We start from the raw sequence: 20,628 nt of genomic DNA, 5'->3' as shown, positions 1-20,628 counted from the left end.
TAAGACCGCCCACTAGACTCAATTAATAAGTCTATGGAACATGGGAAGAATATGCAAATCTGACTTCCATGATGTAATTAGGATGCCAGTGCCTCAAGTATGCACACCAATAGAGGGCGCTCACTGATGATGTGCAAGTCTGTCTTCCATGATGTAATTAGGAAGACAGAGTCTCAGTAAAACAACCCTATAGAGGGCGCTCCCTTTAGCATCATGCCGACCTTCTCAGAGGCCTTTGTTTGCAATGATGTTGGGATTATACCAGATACAGTCTCTCAGCCAAGGACAGCTGTTTCGATGTATTTGCATCTCATCAGCTTGGCGCAGAGAGGACTGATCTGGCAGAGGTGAGAGGCTTAGAAAGGGTTGAGGGGATATCGTCACTCCATAGGGAGAGAACAACCATTAAGGTGTGTGGAGTCTTATTAAGACATGAGCGCTCCACTGTGCAAAGGAACATGGGAAGAATATGCAAATCTAAGCATAGAAAGGGCAGAGAAATAAATGGGTAAATAACAGATTATACTAAATCTTATCCCACAAAGTTATACATCAATCTACTCAGCTCCTCTGGTTGTATAACTTACCCCCTGCAGATTACATAACATTTTCTTGGTGATAGGTTCCCTTTAAGTTAAATTATGGGCCAATAACACTTACTAAAGAGATTTTATGAGATTTCCAGAAATGGTGCCACTCTTGTCCACTGGCTGGATATAGTACTACACTTTATTGCCATTTAAGTCCGCAATACCAAAGAATACCCTTGAAATCTATCCTATATTCTACCAATCTTGATGGACTAATGTATTAGTTATAATAAATTAATCTGTTGCCGTTCCTTAATGTTACACTTTGTTCCTTGTTACATGACAGGAGGAGTGATGTCATACCACATGGGAAGGCCTTATGTGAAACATGCTGCCCAGCATGCCAAACCTGCGGATTTGTATATGAAGCACAAGTCTGTTGTGTGCGGTCTTGAATCAAAGCCTCCATTAATCACGGGGGTGGTAACGTTCAAGGCATCGACTATAGAAGAATGTTTATTTTTATTTCTGGTGTTCAGAAAGAGTACAAAAATTATACCGCACCGCAGAATCCCAAGATGAAAGGAAATGACTTCTATTTATGTGAAATAGGACATTTTAGATATTTCATATTTCTCTCTGTATGTAACAACATGTTGTACCATGTTAGATGCAGACACAAATAATACAACAGTATAATTGAAGCAATGGTGCAAGAACTGGAACGTGTATATTTTCTACTAATAATATTGTAGATGAAAGGGCCAATGGTTACACAATGTATGTTCCGCTCAAAACACAGAAGTGAGAACCTGATGTACAGAATAGGACGGAGGGCTTTGTGTTTTAGTATTTACAGCAATGCCTAAATATTAGTTGTCCATTCACACTAGCATTGTGCTCTCCATTGTTCAGGTCCACCACAGTACCTGAATGATGGAGCGTCGGACCACTGTTTCAGTGGTTACGTACAGACACTGGCAGACCCCATTGACTATGAAGGGGTCTGACGGGTGTCTGTAGGGTGTCCACCATTTCGAAACTGAAGTTGTCTTCGCAGGACTTTCCTCTCTGATGATTGCCGGTGGTTTCTGTGATGGAGTTGACTCTGGGGCAGATGTGAAGCCAGCCTGAGCGAACTGGCTTTGACAGAGCCCTAAACTTTTCAGGTTCACCATCCACACATCTCTGTTATATGCCCAGAATATAATAAGTGGAAGTGCAAAGGAGATTCAGAAAGACTTATATTCACTTATACTGTACCCTTTGGTCGTTGGATGATGTTATGGGCCCTGGGGGACTGATGAGGCCTGTTAGTGGGCCTTAACGGGAATGTGGGGTGCACCAACATGACGCTTGAGATAAAGCACTATCCCACATGACTACTGAGACTCAATCACAAACCTTGAAATCCCCTGGGGCCAGTGACGTCTTGCAAGGAGCTTGGTGCCCGGTCTTCCCACCGAAGAAGGTTATAATTACCGAAACATCTGCGACTTTACCAAGACCTGTATTTATCTATCTCATCTCTTCATGTGATATTTATTCCATTTGATATCTTGTATGAACTTTCCATGCCGCTCAGACACGGGTACTATTATCACCAATTGTTAAATACAATGAATTATTATATTTCTCCTTTTTCACACACTGAGTGCCTGGAATTATCTTTATGTTGATCCGGCTATGACAAGCTCTAATGATGGCACCAAATTCATGATATGGTGGGCAGAACAACATGTACTACTAGATACCAGCCAGTATCTGTGAAGATACAGATACTAAGTGCATGGGGTGCTGCATGGGATGCAGGGTAACTTCTAGATGGAGAGGACAGGATGGGACGAGAGAGGGTTTTTTCAGTAGTGGGGCTCAGTATGTTTGAAGTAGGGAGAGATTCCAGAAGAGAAAGAGGTTAAAACTTTTAGAAAGGTAAGTAGTGACAGCAAGGGGCAGAGATCAGAGGAGGTGTGAGGAGAAAGGGTCACTAATGCAAGTAATGGGTTGAGAAGAAGAAATGAGCTTGGGAGACTTCTTCTTCTTTTACTGGGTCAAATAATGGAGAAACCTGGACCTATAGGAAGGTAACCCATGGGATTATTGAAATTATTGGTCACCTTTCTGAGGTAATTTTATTCTTGGCGGGAAAATTCTTATGCTCACCTGGCAGCTAGGTAGATGTTTGGAGCCAGTGATGGCTTGTGACTGGCTGACCAATGACCAAACATTATGGCTCTCAGGGAATATGTTCCCTTTGACCCAGTAACAGTTTTTGATTGGTTACCGGGATGGCAGGGAAAATATGTCATATACTCCCATGAGAGTCCACAAGTAGCAGTGAGGGAGGGAAGGGGACTGGTATTGCTCGGAAATTGATCAGACGGTAGATTACAAAGGAGAGGGGATGGAAGAATCTGATATTATGGACCTCAAAAGAGGGAAAGGAGAGTGATGGTACTGGGCACATGGCCTGAAAAGTGTATTGTGGTGATAGAAGGATGCCTACTAGTGATGAACGAGTAGTATTCGATCGAATACCTCACTGGCATAGGAATGTGTGTAATTGGCCGGACACCAAGGGGTTAAACCAGGGGGTCTCAAACTACTGCCCGCGGGCCACATGCGGCCCGCCAAGGACATTTATCCGGCCTGCCGCATGTGGCCCACGCGACGTCACCTGGATCGCTCACTAGTATTATCTGAGGCGCAGATAATACTGTGTGTGGGAGGTCGTACTGAGAAGCATATAATCTTAATTTTTTTTTTAAACTATATTTCGGCCCTCCAGTGGTTTGAGGGACAGTGAACTGGCCCCCTGTTTGAAAAGTTTGAGGACCCCTGGGTTAAATGCTTTGAATATTTGATGCGTTTAACCCCTTGGTGTTTGGCCGATTTCACGCATTCCTATGCCGGCGAGGTATTCGATCGAATACTACTCGCTCAACACTAATTCCTGACTATATTAATTTCAAGATTTCTGTTATGGTGTCTGTTATTTTGCTGGGTGAAAGAGTAGTTTTTGTCTGCAATTTTAGATGGACTATGTAATAGAGCTTTTGATGCAGATGTGGACATAACCATAGTATCTCAGAGCTGAATTCATAATTCTGTGTGTCCCAGAGTTCAAAAACAAATATAGCCAGTGCCATCTCTAAATGTACATGACGCTCTATGATATTTGAATAGCATGCCTTTCTAGCACACTTACAATTAGAATGGTGCAAATAACTATACAGATAACTACACAAATAGGGCTGCACACCATCCTGCCATACTTAGATAGAGCCACGTGCAGATGACACTTGCTAGATCTGTAGGTTTGCATTCTGGAATGTGAAATGTTTTCAGCAGCTGCTATGGCGTACTGTTGCTTAAAGGGATTGTCCAGGCAAAAATGGAAACAAAAATGATTTTTTAAATTTGCTGGGAGCAGTGAAAAAAACAAAACAAAACAAAACGTGGCTTCTTGGAAAACAGAACTGAGTGATCCAAATGGATGCACACAATCTCCTCAGAAAGGTGTAAAGGTTACTCCTTAGCACAGGTCATCCTCAAACAACTCCTAGAGGCAACTAACATTCTGCCTCTATGAGGTCCCTGCAAGGAAAGCAGAGCAACATATACTCTATACTGTACACTCTGCAGTTTGCAGTACATTGGAGAAAACAGTAGCAAAGATTTCACCAATCAGAGTGAGAACTATTTCTACTGAGATTGCCGCCAGTCTCGGGCAGTTCTTTATGTACAGTCACTACACAATATACTACAATATTATTTTTTCTATTCTCATACACAGTGAATAGAGCAGGAAGCAGACAGCACTGTTCTCTTTGTAGTGGACAGACCTGATATTGCAGATCGTCTCCCTTTTATTTGAATGTAGGTAAAAGATGAACTTCACACTTTGTAGTGTTGAACCAATCACCATACGTTTTATTGGTAAAGTTTGAGTGAACGTTTTCGGTCCAAAAAGACCTTCATCAGGTTCTACACAAAAAATATATGAAAAAAATCAAAACAGTGAAAAATTAATGCATCCAGCATTCATAATATATACAAATATATGACAGTGGTGCGCACATATATACAAATATACAAAATAAGCCATGCATATAATATGGTATGGTATATTCAACAAGTTCTTGTCTAGAGGTCTGTATCTATGATAGAATGGTCAAGGAATGTTACACTGTGCCAAAAGAAACCTGATATAGAATCTCAAGAGTACACAAACATGTAGAACCACTATGAACTTCTGCATACAGATATATAATATAATAGTGGCAGAGTATCACACAGCATAAATGATAGAAAGGCATGTAGTATTGATTAACTAGAATCACACTGGAAGCTTGTATCAAGATAGAGGTGATCCAGAACACCTATGAATAAGGTGATACGTAATGAGCATATTTAAAATTAAACATAAGTCCACCAGCCATGAACGCTTGTTGTCAAGCAGAGGCGCTCGTGCGTAATCGCTACTACAAAATGTAGCAGTCCAAATAAATAGATATGTGTATCAGCTGATGAGCAGAGAGAATAGCGGAGTGTAAGTATACACAGAGAAGGGGAAGCCCAGGTGGTTGTATGTCGAATATTGTAATGATATGGCCGTTTGTAACAAGGGCAAAAGTTGTTTTTGAACTCTGGGATCTGAGGATATGCTCAGGCCAAAAGGGGCCAATGTCTCCTAATTATACTATGAACCTTATACGTAGGTAAAAGGATGATATGAGTGAACAAATGTGATTCTTTTATCATCTGTTTTGTTGGGATCACATGGGCGTGAGTTGACGGGAGTGTCCTGTTTAGTCTCATGTAGAGCATTTTGAAGAATTTTATTAGGATAACCCCTCGCTGAAAACTTATCCTCCATCTCTTTGTATCTTAGTTCCCTAGTTTCGGTATCCTGGACTATCCTTTTAACTCTCAGAAACTGAGATTTGGGTAATGACTTTTTTTGTGGATTGTGGGTGGCAGCTAGCAAAATGTAGAAGACTATTTCTGTCAGTATCCTTGGTGATTGGTTCTACACTACAAAATGTGAAGTTCATCTTTTACCTACTGAGACGGGGTGGGACCCTAACTTCACCTATTGGGACTACGTCTGTATCCCTACGAATATTGGACATACCTTTCATTTGAATGAGTGATTGTCAGGGAATTTTTTTTAAACAGGCCAGGGTTGTGAAAAAATTTCAGGAAGAGACCTGTGACGTCACGTGCCCTTTGCTGAGGCTGCTGAATGGCCTCAGCGGTCACGTGCGGCGGGGACAACAATGAACCTGGAGGAGTGGACTGCACTAGGAGGCACCAGATCACCAGGGAAAGGTGAGGATTTTTTTTCACCGTCCCTGGTCAATTTAAGAAAAAATTATTTTGCCTGAACAACCCGTTTACACCTTCAACGCATAATCACATGAATGTCATTATGCACAAAGGGGTGTATGGAGAGAGCTCAGTAGCTGAGTTCTATACATATCTGACAGATCCCGACTGTATAATACAGCCAGGAACCGCACCTAACAGCTGCTATTTGGTGCTGTCATCAATTGCAGCTGTTAGCACTTTAGATGCCGAAGTCAAATGTGATGTGGAAAGTAAAGGACCGCCATGGGCGCCACCATCTTTGAAAGATTGTTGCCCTCCAGATAGTCATCGGAGAGCAGCAATCAATTGTCATGACAAATGGGGGCCTATTGAAGGCTCCCAGGCTTCTCATTATGTCCCTTCTATTACACAACACCAGAGTCAGCATGTAATAGAAGGCAACGTATTTTACTATTCACTGCAGTTTATTAGTATTGCAGTGAATAGTAAGAGCGATCAGATCCCCAAGGGTTCTAGATCCCTAGTTGGTCTGAAAATAGATGTAAAAGAAAAATAAAAAAAAAAAAAGTTTTTAAAAGTATAAAAAACACACAAAAAATATAAAAATTCAAAGCCCCCTTTCCAAGATCACATGTAAAAGTAAATAAGCAATAATAAACAAACATATTAGGTATCCCCGCAATCTATAATGTCCAAACTATTAAACTATAAAAATATTTATCCCATATGGTGAACGGCATACCGGGAAAAAAATCAAAATGGCCAAATGGTGATTTTTTCTTATAGAAATGGAATAAAAAGAGATCAAACCATCAAATCTCTAACATAGCCATCTTGTCCCACATAAAAAGACGCCTTATCCAGCTCCATACACGTAAATATAAAAAGTTGCAGGAGTCAGAACAAGGCAAAATAATTTTTTTTTCTCTATTTTGCAAAGTTTAAAATTTTTTAAAAGGTATCAAAATATTACAAATACTATATAAATTTGGTATTGCCATGATCGTACTGACCTGCAAAATACAGGTAACCTGTCCCACATAGTGAATGCCGTAAAAATTTAAGTCATAAGAAATTGACGCAAATGCATTTTTTTTTTCCAATTCCACCTCATGCTGAATTTTTTCCAGCTTCCCAGTACATTGCACAGGATATTGAATGGCACCATTACAAAGTACAATTTGTCCTGCAAACAATAAGCCATCGTGTGACTCTGTGGACTGAAATATGAAAAAATTAAGGCTCTTGGAATGGGGAGAGGAAAAAATGGAAATGCAATGACTAGGGTTGAGCCGATCTTGAGAGTTCAGGATTAGAGATGAGTGAACAGTAAAATGTTCGAGATTCGATATTTGTTTCGAATCCTATTATACTCTATGGGGGGAAAATGTTCGTTTCAGGGGTAGGCAACGTTTGATCAAATTACACTTACCAAGTCCACGAGTGAGGGTCGGGCTGGATCCTCCGAGAAGTCTTCTCTGTGCTGCGTCCCCCCGGTGTCTTCCGGCTCTGAATTTATTCTGCCAGGCATCGGGCCTGGGCAGAACCGACTGTGCATGCCCGCACTACAAGCGGGCATGCGCAGTCGGCTCTGCCCAGGCCCGATGCCTGGCAGAGTGAATGAAGAGCCGGAAGACGCCGCGGGGAAGCTGCACGGAGAAGACTTCTAAAGGTAGGAGAAGAACCAGCATTGATTGGCCGACTGTATAGCATTCGGCCAATCAATGCTGGTTCTGCATCGAACTTTGCAATTCGAATAGCGAGTGGTACTCGATCGAGTACGAGTATTTCGAATACCGTAGTATTCGATCGAATACCTACTCGATCGAATACTACTCACTCATCTCTATTCAGGATCATTTTTAAAATCCGATTTTCAATCATTTTCCAGTTGATCCTGATCGTGAAATTTGCTCGATCGCTGATTGGGATCCGATCTTTTAAAATCACGATCACTCAAACCTACATGACATTTATTATAGTTAGGGTTGAGCCAATCTTGAGAGTTCAGGATCGTTTTTAAAATCCGATTTTCAATCATTTTCCAGCTGATCCCGATCCTTGCTCAATCACCGATCAGGATCCGATCTTTCCCGATCCCGATCACTCAACCATAGCAATGACTTATTTCAGCCGTCTACTTCCTCCTTAGCGTCTATATATTAGCTTCTGAGAACAGCTGACCAAAGGAGATGCCAGGGGTCAGACCCCCACCGATCTGATATTAGTGATAGGATAGATCATTACTATTTTTATTTATATGTATTTTTGGATCTGTGCCTCATTACAAAAACGGAGATCCCGCATTGGGGTAGAGAATATATGGGGAGCATCAAGTTATATTATGAATACAGTATTGAATATGTACTTTAAAATAATACCTTGTCCACACGTTATTATAAGGATTATTATTATTACTATTATTTCTGGATTTTATTCTATTTTAGGGTTGTATAAGCCTGGACCATGAGCTGTTAAAATGATTAGAAGAAATCATTGAAAGCCACTTTATGGAGTCAAAATACAGAATATGGCCAAATCCAGGTTGAGTAAGACATATAGACAGTACATAAATAAACATGAATAGAAGGCCAGCTTGTCGTCTCAAGAGCGGTTAAGATGCTGGTTTTTTTATTTAAAGCCTTATATTTTTATTTCGCTGTTGAAGCTACAAACACAAGTCAGAAATTAAGTGAGACCAGAAGTAAAGGATATGAAAAAAAACCTTCAAATGTTAAATGCAAAGTAGTTTTATTTTTGCCAGCTTTTCCAAAGCCAATACATATAGAAAAGTAAAGACTCTTAAATGGTGACAGACGATTTACTTAATGTAGTCTGTCTAAATGTAAATATATTGATGTTACCAATGCCAGCTCTAAAACACGCATTAATATAGATATATTGTGAATATTGCTCGAGGGATGTCTCCAGAACGCCATAGAAAACATTTTATGGATGGCAAATGTTACTCCGAAATAAGGATAAACTAACAAAAAGAATCAGAATATAAAGATATAACAAGTGCTTATATAGAAGTCAAAAATGGCTTAAAGAGGACCTCGGGCATGTCCTCTAGCATATACCGCTAGAAAGCCAACAGTGCACTGAATTCAGCTTTCCCTTTATGTGCCCCGGTGCAAGAGATATTGATGCAGTTACCGATCTCAGCCCACTGTCAGAAGGGCGTTCCCGACAGTCTAGCTGGGCTGTGAGGAACGCCCCTCCTGACAGTAGAGTCCATAGCCCTGTACTGTCGGAGGGGGTGTCCTTTACTGCCCAGCCATGATGCTGAGCTGTGAGGAACCCCCCCAGTACTAGTCTATCAGGAGTTGGGGGGGAGCGTTCTTCACAGCTTAGCATCATGGCTGGGTGGTGAAGAACACCCCCTCTGACAATACAGAGATATGGACAGTACTATCAGGAGGGGCGTTCCCAGGTAGACTGTCAGGACTGACAGTGAAGAGCTATCAGTAACTGCACCGATTCCTCTTCCCCTGGGACACATAACGAGAAAGTCAACAGTGCGCTGAATTCAGTGCACTGTCGGCCTTCTAGTGGTATATAAAACCGCATGTGTCCGAGGACACGAAAGGTCCTCTTTAAAGGGGTTGCCCAAATTTTAGAGAAAACTAGAGTATGAAACAAACAAAAATAGAAAGATATACTCACTTATCTCTGGAGCTCCATTGTCCAGTGCCCTGTGCCCTGCTGGAACCTGCGTGGAGAGGCTCACATATGGCCTCAGGAGTCATTGGAGAGGGTCCATGATTTCACCTTATCACCGGTAGCCACTAGGCTCGGCAGTCATGGGAGCCTTTCCACTTATGGCACAGTGAATCCTGACACGGGAGGGTGAGGTGGCCAGGACCGGAAAAAAGAGTGTCTGGAATAAGAGAGTATTTCTTTATTTCTTTTACACCTACCCTGTTTGCTCCAAATCCTGGTTTAACTCTTTTAAGGGAGCTGGTTTCTTTATGGTTTATTATATGAAAGGGCTGTATCCTAATAAAAAAATGGTTGTTTTTTCCCACATTGGGTAACATTGTAACTCAGATAGCTAGTGAGAAATATATACCATATTTTAGCCCTCACTATGTCACCATTATAATGTAACAATAAAATATACCGAAATATAGTGTGCTCATAACTCAGCAAGATAAATGTGGAAGTGATGCATTTAAAGTAAATTTCTTCCCACTTATTAGGTGGAAAAAGAAAAAAACTAGCAAGTATATACTTATAAGTATTATATCTTGCTGTCATGGTGTCCAATGGGAGTCTCTGTCTTCTTCAGAACTCTTCTGGCCTTGTGAACAATAGGAGACTGCTGAGACCTTAAGGCTATGTTCAGACAGAGTATTTTGGACCAGAATCTGAGGCGGAGGCCGCCTCAGGTTCTGGTCCAAAATACAGGGTACTCGCGACTGGATGCCGATGCAGTGCACCAGCATCCAGTTGCGGCACTGCAATCCGGATTAGGCCCAAATGAATGGGCCTAATCGGGAGTGTCTTCAGGTGGATTTGTGAGGCGCAATCCACCTGAAGAATGAGCATGTCCATTCTTTTTTCCAGGGGCCGGAACAAACCACTCCCGGAAAAAAGATACGACCGGCTCCCATTGATTTCAATGGGTGAATTTGGCCTCAAAATCCTGACCAAAAAAACTCTGTGTGAACTCAGCCTTAATTGGGCCTCAATAGTTATATGGGGCGTGACAATGCCATGATGCTTAGATGCAAGCATATCATAAAGTCAGTGTGTCCCATGTAACTGCTGACTAAGGTCCAATCACTGGTCTCAGTGGTTGACTAGGGCTATTGGTGTCATTTAGGATGCCTAAAGTGTATGCAGAACCAAACTGGATGCTGTGATAGGACCCAGGAGAGGTGAATAAGACTGTTATGTTTACTCACCTCTCCTGGGCCACCAACAATTGAATTCTGACACCAATTTTGACAAATCAGGTATAAAAATTTCTGACTTTCTGGAATCCATGGACAGACTATGGGGCACATTCATTAGTCAAGACGTGAATGGAATTTTTGGCAAGACTTGTACCAAAAATGGTGGCTCCTAAATCCTTTAGTCAAAGGTGCTTGCACCTTCACGACTCAGGACTCAAGGCCACTTACTCAGGTTTTCTGGCAAAAGAAACACGCTCCTCCTTGCTGGAGTAAGAATCAATTTTTTACTTTTTCCGAGATGCACCACAAGTATTAAGAGGCCTTTACAACATCTCATGTTCACTCTGTTTCTTGTTAGACGACAATTTAATCTCTCAGAATTCTCAATGAGTTTCTGTTGTAAAAATGAAAAACTAAAATAAATGCAATAATAAAATAAATGAATGTTTGGCCTGGGAGCACAAACTTATATACATTTCATTCCCTTTATAAAAATCCAGACTAAAATAGATTTTCTTTTATGGGTTTTATTTTTTTTACATTCATTTGGAACTATTAGTACCATATGTTTTTTTGTATCCCACTTCCCATTGGACATCACTTTCCCTTTCTCAGTATGTTATACAGGGTTAGGGCTCATTTCTCAGAATCTCAAATTTAATCCCCCAAATTGATCACTAGCTTGTAAGATTATACTTAAGCTGGTTTAATAAAATTGCCCATTGACATGTCAGAGGAAATAATTTTTCAAATAATCTCAAACCAGATATTAATAGGTCATATATTTTGTGTAATTTTTCAACTAAATCAAGTAAATCCTTTAATTCCAACTTTCATCTACTGAGATGTTTAATACATAAAATACACTTTATAAACTATAGACCTTTTTAATGTGATTAGGTTTATGTTCACATCTGCATGGGAGGCTTTGTTGGACGAAATAGTACAGCATACAGTTCTATATTAGCTTGTAAGATGGCAGATACAGATATGGGGTCCATTGGGCATTGTTGGTGTTTATTGGACATTGTTGGTATCCATTGGGCATTATTGGTGTTCATTGGACATTGTTGGTGTCCATTGGGCATTGTTGGTACCCATTGGGCATTGTTGGTGTCCATTGGGCATTATTGGTGTTCATTGGACATTGTTGGTGTCCATTGGGCATTGTTGGTATCCATTGGGCATTGTTGGTGTCCTTACCATTGTATCCCATTACAGAACAGAAAGAATTGAAAATGCTGCATAAATGTGTACATAGCCTAACACAGCTCCAAGAAATAGAGAATAGTCTGGCTTGAGTATCTCTAAAAATTCTTGTCCCATCTCTACCAATATGGCCTTCGGTTGAACTGGTTTAGAGAGATCGGTTGCTGATATGCTAGTATCAAATATTGAAGTTGTTAAGTAGTGTGCCCCTTGCCAACAATGGGGTAAATTTATTAAAGCAGTTGTCCGGGCCCAAATAGAATTTTCATACCAATGACCGATCCACAGGATAAGTTATCACCATGTCTGTGTGGGGTCTGGACCCCATCATATGTCAATCTGTTCTACCAGTCTCCATAGCATTGTAATTGCAGCGGTGATACAGTTCACCGAAAACCACCACCATGTAGTGGACTGGGCTGCTGAGCTGTTCCTATTACTTGCACTAGTGGCTTCTGGTACCCAGAGCATCCTAGAGCAGATGATCTGTGTGAGTTTCGGGTGTTGGACCCCAACAGATCACATAGTGATGACCTATTTTGTGAATTTGGCACTGGACAACTCTTTTAAGACTAAAGCTTTCTGAGTTCAGCTATACCTTTCATCAGTCACCTGGGCCAAGTTATAATAAATTTGAAGGGTTGAAGCTTCTGTACCCTGGCCTGTGTGCATCCATGCATAGCATTTTTGAAAACTGTTGAGTAGAGCAAAAATTATCAACAGTCGTTAATAGAGATGAGCGAACAGTGAAATATTCTATATTCATTTCGAATAGCCCCTCAATATTCGACTATTTGAATGAATATCGAACCCCATTATAGTCTATGGGAAAAAACGTTTGTTTCAGGGGAACCCAAATTTGACTCAGGAGGGTCACCAAGTCCACTATGACACCTCAGCAAATGATGACAACACCTCTGGAATGCAACTGGGACAGCAGGAGAAGTATGCCTGGGAGCATCTAACAAGCCCAAGTCACAGTTTTACCCCACCATCACAGCCTATCAACTACACACTTTCCACACTCAAAAAAACCTCTATCAATGTGGGAAAATACGTGGAAACCTTCTTTCCTCCCCAATTGGATGGACAGAAACCCAAATTTTAAGCTAAAGAAATATTACCAAGCACCCCTTTAAATCACATTGCCCATGACAACCACAGATGGAATAGGCAATGGGAAATCCAACAGTACCCACCCTGAACTGTCATTGTGGATGTGTGTGATGTGGTAAGACTTTCAAAAATTCACTTTTATGGCCCTTAACGTGAGCCCTTCCAAAGTTGGTTACAGGCCTTTAAGCTGAGCTACCAGCAGAGTTTTAGGCCCTTTAACTTAGTTCAGCCTTGCACCAGCAGAGTTTTTTGCCCTTTAGGTGAGTTGAACCTTATACCAGCAGAGTGTTAGCCCCTTTAAAATTCTTAGCCCCTAAAACGGTGGTTCCAGAACCATCACTCTCATTGTGTGGGATTGATGCAGTGGATTGGACTGAGGACCCAGACATTTACCTTGATTGTGATTGTGAAATTGATAACATTTTGGCATCAAGTCCTGGGGGTAACTTTTATTTAGAGGACCGCAAAGGTGGAGAATTGGCTGCAACCACTACTACCGGTAATGGTCCTCTAATATGGGACTCTACATTACCTCTACAGTGTTCTGTTCAGGTGTTAATAGTACAAACAACATGCTCCAGTACTTTAGATGTAGATCAGAAACCACTTTCCCTTCTGATACCAGATTTAACCAAGTTTCATCATCATCATCATCATCCTGCTGAGATGGAGCCACTAAAGCAAACCTTGCCTTCCAAGGCATGTTCTGGAGCTGCGACTGAGCCCTTGGGGTGAGTAGAGCCTTGTTACTGCAGTGTTTTATTTTTTGGCCCTTGGGGTGATCCTTAAAAAATTAGATTTCAGGCCCTTGGGGGGAACCCTAAAAAGTTATTTTGCAGGCCCTTGGGGTGGAGCCCTAACAAATTACATTGCAGGCCCTTGGGGGGTATCCATGAAACATTAATGAAGTTTTTTAATAATTACATTAGGGTGAAGGGGCTGGTGTTGGAGGAGGAGGAGGATGAATTGAGTGCTGGCAGCCCCAGTACCAGGACTGTGGACTGGATACCCAGCTGGATATCCTCGTCCACGTCCTCGCCCCCTTCTGCTACTGAGGGGCACTGCTGGCAGCCCCTCTCCAGTACCTGGACTGTGGACTGGATACCCACGACCATGTCCTCGCCCATGTCCCCTGCTGCTACCCTGCTGCATGATTGGCACGTTCACTGTATGTTTCTCACACTGAGAACAAGCTCTCCCTTTCACTCCAAAACGAAAATGAGACGAAGATGGCCGACACTATTCTTATGAATCCGAGGTCATATGTTATCGGCAGCCAATGGATTTTTCCAATTTTTCTTCAATGCCTACGTTGTCATAGTTCCTGTCCCACCTGCCCTGCACAGTTATTGGTGCAAAAAACGCGCAAGGGAAGGTGGGAGGGGATACAAATTTTTACTGCGTTTGCCGCGTGTTATTCAATTGGAATAGAATATATCGAACAGCCTGATATTTGATCAAATACCAATTTGATCGAATGCTGTTCACTCATCTCTAGTCGTTAATTAAAAGTAAAAAAGTCTGTGCAATTTTTGTTAATGTGCGATGTAACTGTTGGCCATATAATACAAATGCACCGATAACAGCGGTTAGGACTTTAGAAGCTGCCATCACTTGCTACCAGGGCAGTGGTAGGTGTGGGTGTCCCTATATAGTGTCATCAGGGGACACCAACAAATACTGTACATAAATGTGGTATTACCATGATTGCACTGACTCGCAGAATATACCATAGGTAGTGTGCCATTTTTCCCATAGGTAGTAATTGCAGTTTTTTCCCAATTCCACCCCATTGCACACAATGTTAATTGGTGCCTTTGTGAAGTACAATTTGCCCTGCAAAAATGAAGACCTTATATGGCTCTGTAAACTAAAAACATTAAGACTTACAGAGGTAAAAACAAATGCAGAAATAAAAAATTGGCCTGGTCCTGAACGGGTTAAAAATGTTTCCAGATTTCCAGTGGTTCTGATAATAATGAAATCAAGGAATGTGTAAAACTAAAAATATTGCTATATCTTACATGGCCCATCTGCTACTAATCCATTCCTGCTGCTCTGGTGCTCCCCAACAGTCTTTGTTTACGTTGCGGCAGCGATGACGAGTAGAGATGAGCGAGTAGTATTCAATCGAATATCGAATACCATTATAGTCTATGGGAAAAAACGGGAATGTTGTTCTGGTTTCCATGGAAACCAAAGTTTGACACATTGGATTCTCCAAATTCAGGAAATAGCAGGACGAGGAGCACGAGGAGTTTTTTGAATTGAATTCAATGGAATTTTCCTGCGTGGTATTCGACCGATACGCAGGGGTGAACCATGGCTTTCTGCCGCCTGAAGCGGACGTCAGAAAGCTGCCCCCCCCCCCGAGGAGGGGGCGGAGCAGAGGGGTGGAGCCGAGTGGAAGGGGGCGGGGTCGAGTGGAGGGGGCAGGGCCGAGCAGAGCGGAGCTTTAGCAGGCAGAGAGCAGGCAGGGAGAGGACCTGCTCTCTGCCTGAGCATGAGGGGCGGCCGCTGGAGCAGCACTGCTCCAGTGGCCTCCCCAATCCACCGCTCAGTGACGGTGACCCTAAGCCAGTCCAGGACAGCTTGTCCTGGACTGGCTTAGGTCAGCAAAAATACCGCCCTCCCCATGGCCCTGAAATAGCGCCGCCTGAAGCCTCATGGGAGGTGCGGCACTGCTGCTACGAGTATTCAATCAAATAGTAGTATTCGATCGAATACTATACGCTCATCTCTAATGACGAGTGGTAGATCCACCTGACTGCTGTAGTCACTGATTTGTTGCATTGGTCACGTGAATGTACAGTATGTTGTGTTACTGTTGCAGGACAACTAAACAAAGACTGTTATGGGCCAATGGTGCGGCTGTGCTAGAGCAATACTTTTTATTTTAACACGTCCATATTTTAATACATTTTTTGAAATCCTAGACATCCCCTTTAAGTCCTACCATTGTGCTCATTCATGGAACTTTGCCCTTTGATGGAGTAAAATATTGCTGAATATCGTCTATTTATTTAGTGGGAGAGAAACCTGAAGCCCATTAGATCATGTCAACATCACAATTCACGATTTTGTCCCCATCAGATAACTTTATCCCGTTGATCTGTACTTTACATTTTTCTGTTTTTACTTATCTTTTTGGCATCATTGCTTTTTTTCGTCCATGTTTGTGTCTGACCATCGTGGCTGTTTTTTTTTGCTGCAGTAAGATTGTGGTGTGGTTTAGGGTTTATTCTATGGTGGTCCTGTCCGAGAGCAGGGACCTCAAGATGAGAGTTATTACCGTCAAGATACTACGTATAAAGAATGTTCATTGGGATTTTGGAACTTGACAAAAATTTCTGCCCTGTATTTAAATTGTATAGGGTAAATGTGATAAGACGTATAGAAGTCCTTACGGTGCCGGCTCTGGCGAGGGAGACATGCTCATACTAAGTACCGCATATATTATCACCTAATTAAATTCTGTTAGGGTTTGCATTGAAAGAAAGTGTGAACTCGATTCTCCTTGGAGACTCGTCTGAAGAAACATGTTGGGGAACATTTTCTATATGAATTAATGTCAAAGGTCACCATTACAGCAAACACCTTACAGAATGTTCAACCTACAAAAATGTTCCTTAACACCTTTGTCTCCTGCGTATTGTTGTAAAATAAGTAATCATATGTGGGCAGATTTACTATTAAATGTACAAAAGGGATCTCTCTAAACGACAAAATTGGTAAAATATAAATTTTATTGACTATTAGTTAAAAATAGGTGACATCACCCACAACACACAGATAAAATACAACACGATAGGGATGGTTGCTGATTAGAGATGAGCGAACAGTAAAATGTTCGAGGTTCGATAGTTCGATATTTGCTTCGAGTAGCCCCTCAATATTCGACTACTCGAATCGAATATCGAACCCTATTATACTCTATGGGGGGGGGGGGGGGGAATGCTGGTTTCAGGAGTAGGCAGCATTCGATCAAATTATACTTACCAAGTCCACGAGTGAGGGTCGGGCTGGATCCTCCGAGAAGTCTTCTCCTTGCAGCGTCCCCGCGGCGTCTTCCGGCTCTTCATTCACTCTGCCAGTTATCAGGCCTGGGCAGAGCCGACTGCGCATGCCCGCACTACAAGTGGGCATGTGCAGTCGGCTCTGCCCAGGCCCGATGCCTGGCAGAGTGAATTCAGAGCCGGAAGACGCCGCGGGGAAGCTGCAAGGAGAAGACTTCTAAAGGTAGGAGAAGAACCAGCGTTGATTGGCCGACTGTATAGCATTCGGCCAATCAATGCTGATTCTGCATCGAACTTTTCCATTCGAATAGCGAGTAGTACTCGATCGAGTACGAGTATTTCGAATACCGTAGTATTCGATCGAACACCTACTCAATCGAATACTACTCGCTCATCTCTATTGCTGATGACTGGTTGGACTACAGCTATATAATACCAGTTTGAGGTCCAACGAATCAAAACCAGAAGAGATTCAGAAAATTCATCTCCTCGCTACAGGACCCCCTTGCCTCATCAGTCAGTAAATATCCATGGTGCCACAGAGGGATAGTGTTTATCAGTGGCGTAACTAGGAATGGCGGGGCCCCGTGGCGAACTTTTGACATGGGCCCCCCCCCCCGACCGACGCTGAAGACCTCAACCAACTGACCCCTACCACCGCCGCCACCCCCCCGCGCATTTCTGCACACACTATATTGGCCCCCATAGTGGCCCCTGCACACAGTATTGTGTCCCTATAGTGGCCCCTGCACACAGTATTATGTCCCTATAGTGGCCCCTGCACACAGTATTATGTCCCTATAGTGGCCCCTGCACACAGCATTATGTCCCTAGAGTGGCCCCTGCACACAGTATTATGTCCCTATAGTGGACACCCATGAACAATTATTATACTCTGGGGTCTTTTCAGACCCCAGAGTATAATAATCGGAGACCCAAGGGGGGGATACAAACATAAAAAACTCTCTTACTTACCTTTCTCCCGACTCCCCTCCTCTCCGTCGGCCATTTTCCGGGATGTCATGTGACAGGGCCCTGCGTCGCGGGTCATATGACGTCATGCAAGTAGGCCGAAGCCTGCACGGAGCCTGGAGAGGTAAGTAACAGTGTTTTTTATGTTTCTTACCTCTCCGGGCCTCCGATTGTTATAATCGGGGGTCCGAAAAGACCCCCGAGTATAACAGTGCTTGTGGGGCCCGCGGTGTCACTTACCGATCCTGGCCCCTGCCAGGATCGGTAAGTATATGGGGCCCGTTACCGGCTGGAGTAATTCCAGCCGGTAACGGCCTATTAAAAAAAACAAAAAACGCAGCGGTAGCGGCTGTCACCGGGCCCCCTAATGTCCCGGGCCCTGTGGCAGCTGCTACTGCTGCTACCACGGTAGTTACGCCACTGGTGTTTAGGTATGAAAGCACTGGAGGTAAAGATCGATAGTGAGACAAATATGAAGGGTTAGCGATACCCTGGTCAACCCATATCAACCCTCACCCCATTCCTAACTTCAGTCTCCGTAGCTATTGCAATGCTTCACGCTATCCTCTTCCTAGTTCTAGATGCCCCCGCTACAATACTGATCAATCATCTCAACGCGTTTCACTCATATTTTGGGTGAGCTCTTCAGGAGGATAATAAAGCTGGTCTAACAACTAACTAGGCGGATAGATGAGGTTAAAACCACAGTTGTCAGAGCCCAGGTGTAACGTCTCTGCCTGTTTGGGTCTCTGCGCCACCCTCCGCACGCACGCTACGGCGCAGGAGGCGGGCTCATTTTGATTCTTTGCTTAGAGTTTTTCATTGCGCTGTGTGGACACTGCTCTATTAACTTTCCTTTGTAATTGAATTTCCACCACACCCATCTCCAGCACCTTGTCTCTGAACATCAAATGGTTAATTCTAGTCTGGCCTGAGTGATTGACAGTCTGTCTACCAATCAAGCCTAGGACGGGCCTTCGGCTTCCTATATTCAAACCATTAGCCCACACAGCCATGCTGGCGATTCAGAGTCTGTCCTTTGACTTTGTCCCTGCTAAGCGTCTCTTCTTCTATTGTTATATTACTGACCTCCGACCTCTGGCTTTCCCTATTGACTGTTCTTTGGATTTAGATTTGGCACTGCATAGCTCAACTGTTACTGAACCCTTGGCTTGCTGACCTCCCTTTTGTGTTGTTTGTCTTGTCTCCGTTCTGTGTTGTCACCTATATAGGTAGGGCCCATCGCCCAATTGCCTAGGATAGGACCGGCAATCAGGAAGGGACAGTGGGGGTATTTCAGCTTAGGGCTAACTGTCTATTGCGCCCCTCCCCCCAGCGTTCACCAGCAGCAATTGGGGAACTGCTGCCTACTTGTCTAACATCGGATGGTGGGCTCCAGTACAAGAAAGGGATTGTCAATGGGCCAGAAAAATCGCAGCGTTTTACAGTACAGGCAAAGTGAATTGGATTCAAGCCTATACCCACTTTGTGGTAAAAACCACTGCGATTTCTAAATCCTCTAGAATAGGATTCTAAATTTTGTATAAATTTCTAAATATTTATATTTGACATTTCGCTCCTCTTTCCCTTTCTTATCTGAATCCAATACTTTCCTAAATCTCCCCTTTCAGTAGAATTAATCTGCCATGTTTTGACACATTTGGTATATGGAAGAAGTGGAAGATTTTTTTTCCTATTATTGTCTTTCCTTTTAGTGTAAGCTCTTCTCGATATCATTTGTGGCATGCCTTGTATAACTTTATGGAAAAGAGATGAAGCATCTGAAGAAAGATTGTAAATCTCATTTATTTTATGAATGGCCACCCAGGTGCTGGGAATGTTGGAACAGACAGGGCCCTTGTTGGGAACAAAAACAAAGAGCACGTGTTAGGGCTGAAAATATCTAGTAAAACACATTCTGACGATGATGTGACACTTGTACATGATTAATGTTGTTACTTTAGCTTATTGTTTCAACAGCAATTCTCCAAGGCTACTGAAGGCTCCTCCACTACCAGTTTTACTGATACTGACAGCTTTATGGGACTGCTAATAGTTATTTGTCAAATGACTTCATTCTACGGATTGTTTTTTTTAATTGAAATTGACATTGATCATGAGATCCTAAAACATTCCCTAATAAAAATAGTAATACTTTACATAAATGCTGAATTATAGGGAATGAGAGATTATTTTATTATTGTTTTTAACTTGCCTTTGTTTTTTTTGTAATTTATAAAATACATTATTTATTTTATAAAATTATGATTTTTCTTGGTAGAATTCAGCAAATTTTTTTTTTATATAACGATAAAAAAATAAATAAAAATCAAACAATATATTTTGTAGTGATTAGGTTTTTTTTTTTTCTCAAAGCAAAGTAGCATTTATTGAAATTATAAAATACAGCAGGGCAACCTTCTGTAGTCAGAAGATTAACATTTATGCTAAGGCAGCACATAGTGGGCCGTAGCCATAAAGTGTGGCAGCAAAAACTGCAGTGGAACGCATCAGTGGAATATACCGTATTTTTCGGACTATAAGACA

This window comes from Leptodactylus fuscus, chromosome 1 (genome assembly GCF_031893055.1).
Source record: "Leptodactylus fuscus isolate aLepFus1 chromosome 1, aLepFus1.hap2, whole genome shotgun sequence".
In the NCBI taxonomy this organism is placed as follows: Eukaryota; Metazoa; Chordata; class Amphibia; order Anura; family Leptodactylidae; genus Leptodactylus; species Leptodactylus fuscus.
This window is presented reverse-complemented; position numbering follows the sequence as displayed.